Below are 8802 nucleotides of genomic sequence, written 5' to 3'. Positions count from 1 at the left end.
CCCTCTTCTGGGGCTATTAAAAACACTCCACGTGAGACAAACTATTTCTGTCTTCAGGCAGAACTTCCTAAAAGTATGGACTGTAATTAACATTTTTCAAAGTAAAAAAATCACCAGTCATCTGTCGCACATATGCAATTGCATTTTGATATAGCCATTTTCATTTGATTTAGCGTTTTCAATGACCAACACTGCCTGTTTCCTGAGCCCTCTCCAGTTTCTTGCTGTATATCAGTGACTGAAGGGATCCTATATCCACCAACAGGAGGGCCAACTTCGTTTGGCACCAGATGGAAACTCTAGGTTTCCCCTAGAGAGTTTGGATGGTTTCAGTTTATGTAGAGTGAAGCAGAAGGACCTTTGTTGGCTTTCTCAGGCCACTTTCACCCAATGACTTTTTTTTTCTCCAGCTCTACTGAGTCACATTTGTCCTTTCAAGTTGAACAATACTCATGATTGATAAGCACAATCTAAACAGAGATATAACCGGCAGCAAGCTGGGGTTGCCTTTGGCGGTGGAATTTCAAATCAATGTCTGCAGATTAAAGTCTAATCTTCTGCAATGAGTAATTTAAATCTTCAAAAACTTACAATGCTTTGAAATAGCCGGCATGGGAACTAACCATATTACTATCATCTACACTTTTTCTTCTTTCTTTCCTTCTTTCTTTCTGTTTGCCTTTATTTCCTTCTTCCTTCCTTCCTTCCTTCCTTCCTTCCTTCCTTCCTTCCTTTCTTTCTTTCTTTCTTTCTTTCTTTCTTTCTTTCTTTCTTTCTTTCTTCCTTTCTTTCTTTCCTCTTCTCTCTCTCTCTTTCTTTTGAAGTGCTTCAGATATTAAGCTGACTCGAGGTCTCCTAGGCCAGTAGGGAGTGTTGCCTCACTCTGTTGCCAATGAGGCCAACACAAGGGTAGATCCTGCCTCTGGAGTACCTAGGCCTTCTTAAATGTGGAGGGTGGATTCTTTAAGGAAAAGAATAGGAAATATTTATGCATACTGGAAAAAAGAAGCTGCATACACATACACATTTTAAAAAGCTGACAAATATTATAGATTCAAGTAAGCTCCAGAAATTAAACTGTACTTTCCCCAATGGTCTTTGGGTATTTACTATTTGAGGATATCTATCAATAAGTTTTATATTTTAATGTAAATTTCTATAAAGATTACAGAAAATACTTTCACAGGCATGATTGGCTGAAACTTGGTTTTCTTTGTGTTAATAGTTCCCAGAACCCTCTTTTATTTCCATAGCTCAATATTGGTCATATGAAATAAAACATTGCTGTCAAATTTAGGGCATATCTACAATTTTATTTACATATGAGTATGCATATTTATACTCAGAATTACTCTTGCAAACCTAGAAGTTTTAGTAAGTCTTATTCCATGCAATTACCATTAAAAGACAAAGTTATGGGGGCTGGAGAGACAGGTCAGCGGTTAAGAGCACTGACTGCTCTTTCAGAGGTCCTGAGTTTCATTCCCAGCAACCACATGGTGGCTCACAACCACCCATAATGAGATCTGGTGCTCTCTTCTGGGGTGTCTGAAGACAGCTACAGTGTACTTACATATAATAATAAATAAAATCTTTAAAAACAAAAAAAGGGACAAAGGCTTGTTATTGTACACAGGTGGGTTTGTTTCTGACAGGAGCCAAGTTCCCCTGAACACCTCCAGTTCTCACCCATCTGATGATGCAGAGAATTTCTCACATACTCCCATCTGATTATCTCCACACTCACACATTTCTTTTCCTGGTGCACTGAGATGTCTCATATCACAGTATACCTGTGGCTGTCTGTGCCCAGGTATGTTGCCAAGTGTGTCCGTACAGTGATCCATATAAACTTTCCTGAAGACCAGGCTGGCTAGCAAGAACTTATTTACATAGGAAAAAGACTGCAAATCAAGTGAATATATACCAGTTAGGCCAAAGTAAATATATATATTTACTTTGAATTGAATATATATATTCACTTGATTTGCAGCCTTTTCCATATATATATATGTATATATGGGTCTTGAAAGCTACTTATGGATTCTAAACCTTACATCTACCTTACTAGGTTTACAAAGAGCCTGACTCTGATGCTGCGACTGCTCTGTCTTTCTTTTAGTCTTTGGGAATAGTACCTTTTTGACGTTAGGAGTCCCAACATGAGTATGAACACCCAAGTGAGGCTCCACAGGCCTCTTCTGGTACCTGGTGTGCCTTATACAAGCAGGTCTTGCTGTTTTTCTTCTCCCCGTGTCCCTTCGCTCTGGCCTCCCAGTGCTGGGCATTGGGCAAGCTACAGGGTCCCTTGTGAAGCATGGGGATGCTTGTCCTACAGAGCAGATCCTGCTTCTGCCGTCGACTTTTAGAAAAGTCCTTACTGTTAGGAGGCTGGGTTGTAATTAGAGTTCATAAGGCACACCTTGGGAAACTTCTGCAAGATTAGATTAGAGGTAATTACATGTAAATTAGTAAATTTTTATGAGCCTTGGCTTCTTATATAAAGCAAAATTAATAACGCATCTTAAATGGTTGTTTGCAGATTTGAGATAACATATACGTGAGGCTGGGCTGTGCTCGAGTTGTAAAAGTCTGTGCTGCTTGTGGGAAAGGCCCTTAAGATGTGCCCCATTTTACTGTGCCCTTCTTAGCTGCCAGCCTGTCTGCAATTAGGTTAGAGTCAGGGAGCTAACTCTGGCCAATGATACGTGAGTAGAAAGACGTATTTCTGGGCCAAAATAGTTGAATGCCAACGTACTTCTAAATCTCTTCTTAATCATGGTAGCTGGCTTAGCTGCTATATTCAAGGAGTGTGGATGCCTGAGTCACCATCAAAGGAGGGCTTGTCAGGGGAGTTTCAGAACCATGTTGGAATTTGTATGAACATGAATAAGATTTGTGTTATGTGACTATGATTATATATGTATGTATTACTGCACTTAGTCCAACCACCTTTATTGAGGGACTTCTTTTCTTCTTCTTCTTCTTCTTCTTCTTCTTCTTCTTCTTCTTCTTCTTCTTCTTCTTCTTCTTCTTCTTCTTCTTCTTCTTCTTCTTCTTCTCCTTCTCCTTCTCCTTCTCCTTCTCCTTCTCCTTCTCCTTCTCCTTCTTCTTCTTCTTCTTCTTCTTCTTCTCCTCCTCCTTTCTCCTTTCTCCTTTCTCCTTCTCCTTCTCCTTCTCCTCCTCCTCCTCCTCCTCCTTCTTCTTCTTCTTCTTCTTCTTCTTCTTCTCCTCCTCCTTTTTATTTTTATTATTATTATTACTATTATTATTATTATTATTATTATTATTATTATTATTATTATTATTACTATCACTATGGAATGGACCAGAATTACTCACAAACTTTAGTATTTGAAGTGATACATGGAACTAGAGTGTTGGTTCCTACCTTCCCTAATGAGGAGAGAAAAATGTTTATTTTACAGGTAAAATATTTAGTTTTTCTACAAACATGGATTTGGAAAATGTTAAACAAAAAGGAGAGTGTTACAGTTTAAGGCTGGCTAGTTTTATGTCAACTTGACACAAGGTAGAGTCATCAGATAGAAGGGACTTAAAAGAGAAAAATGCCTCTGTAAGATGGGGTGGTAGGCAAGACTGGAGGGCATTTTCTTGATTAGTGATTGACTGGGAAGGGCCCAGCCTAATGTGAGTGGTGCCATCCCTGGGCTAGTGGTCCTGGGTTCTATAAGAAAGCAGGCTGAGCAAACCATGGGGAACAAGCCAGTAAGCAACACACCTCCATGGCCTCTGCATTAGCTCCTGCCTCCAGGTCCCTACAGTGTTTGAGTTCCTGTCCTGACTTCCTTTGGTGATGAACAGCAATATGGACATGTAAGCCAAGTGAATACTTCCCAACTTACTTTGGTCATGGTGTTTCATTGCAGCAATGGTAACCCTAACTACAACAGAAATTGGTACCAGGATAGTGGGGGCATTTCTGTGACTGACCTTATCATGGTGTTTTAGAGAGAATTATGGAAGGACTTTGAAGCTTTAGCTAAGAAAAGCCATCCATCGAGTGTTCAAAACTTGGTGAGCTGTTCTGTGGGAACACAGAGGAAAAAGAGTGTTGAGAGAAATGCAGACGATGGAGGCCTGGCTTGTAAAGTTGCAGAGGGAAGTTTGAGAGTTAAAGACTATTGGCGCCATTGCATATTTGTTATTTTGAATTAAGATTCTATAAGTCTTGTCAGCTGGGCCTGAAGAGTCATGATTAACAAGAGAGCAGCACCACTGAAGTGAAACCTCTGCTTTACTGGAGCAGTTGATGTGGCGCTGAGAATTTAGCAGTGATTAAGAACAGACCAGCCCCGTTGAGGTGAAATCTTCTGAAGGAGTGTTTCCTTAGAGTCAGCACACAAACGCTGTGTCCAGAGGAGGCCAATGCTGTACTTTTACCTTGCAACTGAACTTGGTAGAGTAAGAGTCACCCAGATGGTACTGGTTTTAAAGGCATGAAGGAAGGGGTCATGGAGAACAACTGAGGTGCTCCCTGAGAGAAGGCAGAAGAAGCCACTGTTGAAGGTGCAGCCTCAGCAGCAGTTGGAGGCCAGGGATTAAAGAAGTCCTGCAGAAAAGTTAAGGCTTGGCACCAGGCAGAGGGCCCAGTAGAGGCTATCGGTGAAAGCGTAGCTCAGTTACAGCAGAGAGCCTAGGAGCTGGGAGATTTTAGTACCATGAGAAGAGCACTAAAACCAGCAGCAGCAGCAGGCGTGGAGTGCCATAGCTTGGAAGACAAGTTTTGTGCACTTTAGAAGTGGCCCAAGCCCCTCAGAGCCCAGAGTTATTTCCACTGTTGGAACTTGGTTTTGCTTTGATCGGATTGTGATTGTGCCCTAGTTCTTCCATCTGAAAACATCGAATTTACATCTGATCTGATGTGAGCCCACAGCTGATAGACTCTGACCTTTTTTTTTTAAAAAGACCGAATTTTTGAAGAGGTTGATTTTTAAAGCGTTTACATATGTAAAGGATTGTGGTACTTTTTAAGATTTTAAAAATGTTTTATATTGTGATGTTTATATGACTGTGTGATCTTAGGGATGAACAAGAAAGGAATGGGAGGGGGGGCTAGCAGTGAAGTGTTTGTGTGTCAGGTTGACAAGAGGTCAGCTGTGCTGACTAGATTTATGTCAACTTGACACAAGCTGGAGTCATCAGAAAGAACGGAGCCTCAACTGAGAAAAGGCTTCTTTAAATGCCTGTAGGACTTTTTCCTAATCAGTGGTGGGTGGGGCCACCATTAGGCTAGTCCTGGGGTCTATAAGAAAGCATGGTTAGTAAACCATGGGGAGCAAGCCAGTCAGCAGCACCCCTCCATGGCCTCCGCATCAGCTCTGTATCAGGTGTCTGCTCGGCTTGAGTTCCTGTCTGGACTTCCTTAATGATGAGCAGAGCGGTGGAAGTGTTAAATCAAATAAACACTTTCCTCCACAACTTGCTTTGTTCATGGTGTTTCATTGCAGTAATAGCAACCCCGACTGAGACAAGGTTGATATGAAGTTCCAGCTCCAAAGACTCAGATGTTAGAAGCTGAATCCCCAACTGGTAGACTAAGTCATTGGGAAGAGATTTGACTATAGACAGACGGGCTCATGATGTGATAACGTTATAAGCAGGTGGGTGGAGGAAGAGAGTGCCATGAGAACATCTTGGCGGGCTGTGTTCTGCCCTTGCCCCTATTCTCTCTGCTTCCTGATTGCCTTGAGGCAGCTTCTGCCACATGCTCCTACTACCATAGTGTCCTGGCTTGCCTTAGGCCCAGAACAATAGCTCGAACCAACCTTGGCCTAAGACCTCTGAAACCATGAGCCAGATAAAGTATTTCTGACTTATCCAGAGAGAAAAGCATGCTAGTTCTCACCAGTGCCACCAGATCCTCTTTACCAGCTATGGTATGTCCTTGAGACCCTGATTCTAAAAGTTACTATTTTCATGATAAAAAAATACTTCTATCAAATTTTAGAAATTGCAGGTTTTCCTCTTCAAATTTCCGTATGCCGACAACCCTCTAAACAAACAATCCCGCTGTATTCCCTATTGGGGATCAATTTCATAATCACTGATTCTTCCAGGACTAGCTGGTAGGTGACATTCAGATTTTAGGCATTTTCAAGTACAAGCATAACTTGAATATGTATATTGTTTGATTTGTAAGAATCATTTTTTAAACTATATGAAAAAACCTCTGTGGAAGTATTTGGGGAAAAAAAATCTGTTTTACATGTCGTTCTTTGGGAGCATGGTATTTTTTTGTTTGTTTGTTTGCTTTTTGTTTTTGAGACAGGGACTTAACCAGCAGCCCAGGCTGACTTAGAATTCTCTATATAGCCCAGGCTGGCTATGAACTTACAATAATCCTTCTATCTCTGTCTCCTAGATGCTGGGATTACAGGTGTGGAGTACCAGACCTGGCTCATGTTTTATACTCTTAAATGTAGTTTTATTTGCTAAGCTTTCTTTAGAAAAATGGTAGAGGTGCCATTTGTTGGATCCTGCGTAATTGTTACCTATAGCTGCCAGAGATAAATATAACTCAAGAGACGAGCACAAATTACAGCAAGAGGTCATTATAAAAAGAGGACTATCAGGGTCAAGTTGGAAAGCAGTGTGAACCTCCAGAAAAGGTAGCTAAGAAGGTTGGGAAGTGATAAGGGACCCAGTGGTTTGGAAAGGAGATCTTGGAGGAAGAAAGAATGCTGGACCTTATGCCTTTGAATGCTGGCTGTTCACGTGAGCTGGCCACAGGCAGAAGGCAGAGTGGGCTTAAGGACACTGGAATTAACCTCAGAAAAGTGCTAATGGTTTTGATACAGTGGGGGAAAAAAAGCCTTAATACTCTTTAAATCCCATGTTATATAAAAGAAACACCGGCAAAGAGTTTTACTCCCTGCTGGTATTTTTCCAGAGTAGTCACTGCAGAAAGAGGAGGAAAGATTATAGAAGGAGAAAGAGGAAAAGGAATCTAAGAGCTGGATCATTCATTTCACCACAGAAGGTTGGGCCCTGCTACTGCATAGGCCTGTCTTGGAATGTCCTCCTACAAACAGCAAGATAGACCATGGATTCAGAACGATATCTGGAAATGGACGTCGTCAGTTGCAGCTAGGTTCCTAATAAGATACTGGGAGGAAGAGATGGGAATCAGACACTCAGAAGTCAGTGAGAGTCCCTGCTGTCACCTGAGCACAGTGACTTCCCAGGTCCTTCCAAAGCTCTTCAACTGACACTGACAACAGATAGGCAGTTCCTTGGAGTCAAAGAAGGAGGCTGCCTTCTCTGGGTGTCAGGGTTATCCCTACCCAGGTTGTTTCTATTCAAGAGATCTGCCTGTGGTTTTCCCCTGAGCCAGCTGGGTGTGGCTAACCACCTGTAGAGCTTGTTAACTGCTCCCTAGTAATGGTTCCCTAGCTGGAGGTTTCATAATCACCTGTTCAGGACTGAGGTCCCCTTCTAGAATTTCCGGTGTTCCAGGTGTGTGGATTTCTAACGTGTCCCTTGGAATAGCTGTTGCTGCCGGCCTGGAGAACACCTCTGTAGAAATACTGTCTCTTAGTACAAGCACTAGAGACATTTTCTATAGTCAGATACTAACAGGATAGGAGTGGGTCCTATCCTGTGGTCCTAGAGGAGGCTCACCTACCCCTGTGAGCGATGGATGCTAACTGTCTAAATTTTTCTGAAGGTCTGTGAATCATAGAATCTCAAAGCTCGTGCGGCTAGATTTTTTCTAAGTTTGTTCCTTTCTTTACGTCTTTGATTGGGTGTTTAAAAGACCTTTGTTCCCCAGCTCAGTGCTTGTAGAATTTTGTGATAAAGACTCAGTCTTCCTCTGTAGCAAACTATTGATCAACTGTAGACTGCTCACTTTGTTTTCCTTCTTCCAAGCAAATATGGCGGCATGCAGAATACTTTAATACAAAACACTACAAATGGATGGGATATTATTACCGTCAGTTCTACTTCTAGGCACCTTCCTATTCAGAGGGTCACTACTTATTAATAGTAGCTTTTGGCTGGAGTGTTAATACTTGCTTTTTATCATGGGGAGGGGTGTTTTCAGTTCATGTTTATTTCCGTGTTCTAAAGTTATGGTAGCATATACTGAACACAGAGCTTGCTTTTGTAATTTCCCCAAATAGTACAGTTAAGTGACATTATAATGCTCTCTCCAGTTCCAAAACAATTTCACCACACACAACAAAATCCCTTGAGCCATCAAGAGCAACTTCTTGCCTTCTTCATCCACTGATGACTTCTTATCTAAACCTTCTACTCTGTGAATTTGTCCTTTCTAGGTACTTTACCCAAATGGAACCATAAAGCAATTGTCTTTTTTACATCAAGACATTTTTTTTTTTTTGAAAGAAAGCATCTCAGTATGTGGCCTACATGGTGGCCTTGAACTTGTGATCCTCCTGTTCCACTCTCCTAAGTACTGGCATGACAGGGCATACCACCTAGCCTGGCTGGATTTCCTCTTAGACCTGTGTAATCACACCTGTATTCTCTCTAGAGTCCTTTTCCAAAAGGAAAACTCTTTTTATTTCATTACTTTCTCTTCTCTCCCCCTGCTTCCCTACTTCCTCTTTTTCTTCGTCCTTTCCCCCTCCTCCTTTCTGCTTGCTCCTCCTTCTCTTTCTCCTCTTCTTCCCTTTCTCTGTCTTCTTTTTCTCCTCTTCCCCTTCTCCTCTCCTTTCTTTTTCTCCTCCTCTTCCTCCTTCTCTGTCCCCCTTTTATGGAGTCTACCTATAATTTTGCTTTCTTTTTTTTTTTTTTTTTTTTTTTTTTTTTTTT

This window comes from Mastomys coucha, unplaced genomic scaffold, assembly GCF_008632895.1.
Source record: "Mastomys coucha isolate ucsf_1 unplaced genomic scaffold, UCSF_Mcou_1 pScaffold13, whole genome shotgun sequence".
Lineage (NCBI taxonomy): Eukaryota > Metazoa > Chordata > Mammalia > Rodentia > Muridae > Mastomys > Mastomys coucha.
The sequence above is the reverse complement of the archived record's forward strand: the minus strand, read 5'-3'. Positions refer to the sequence as shown.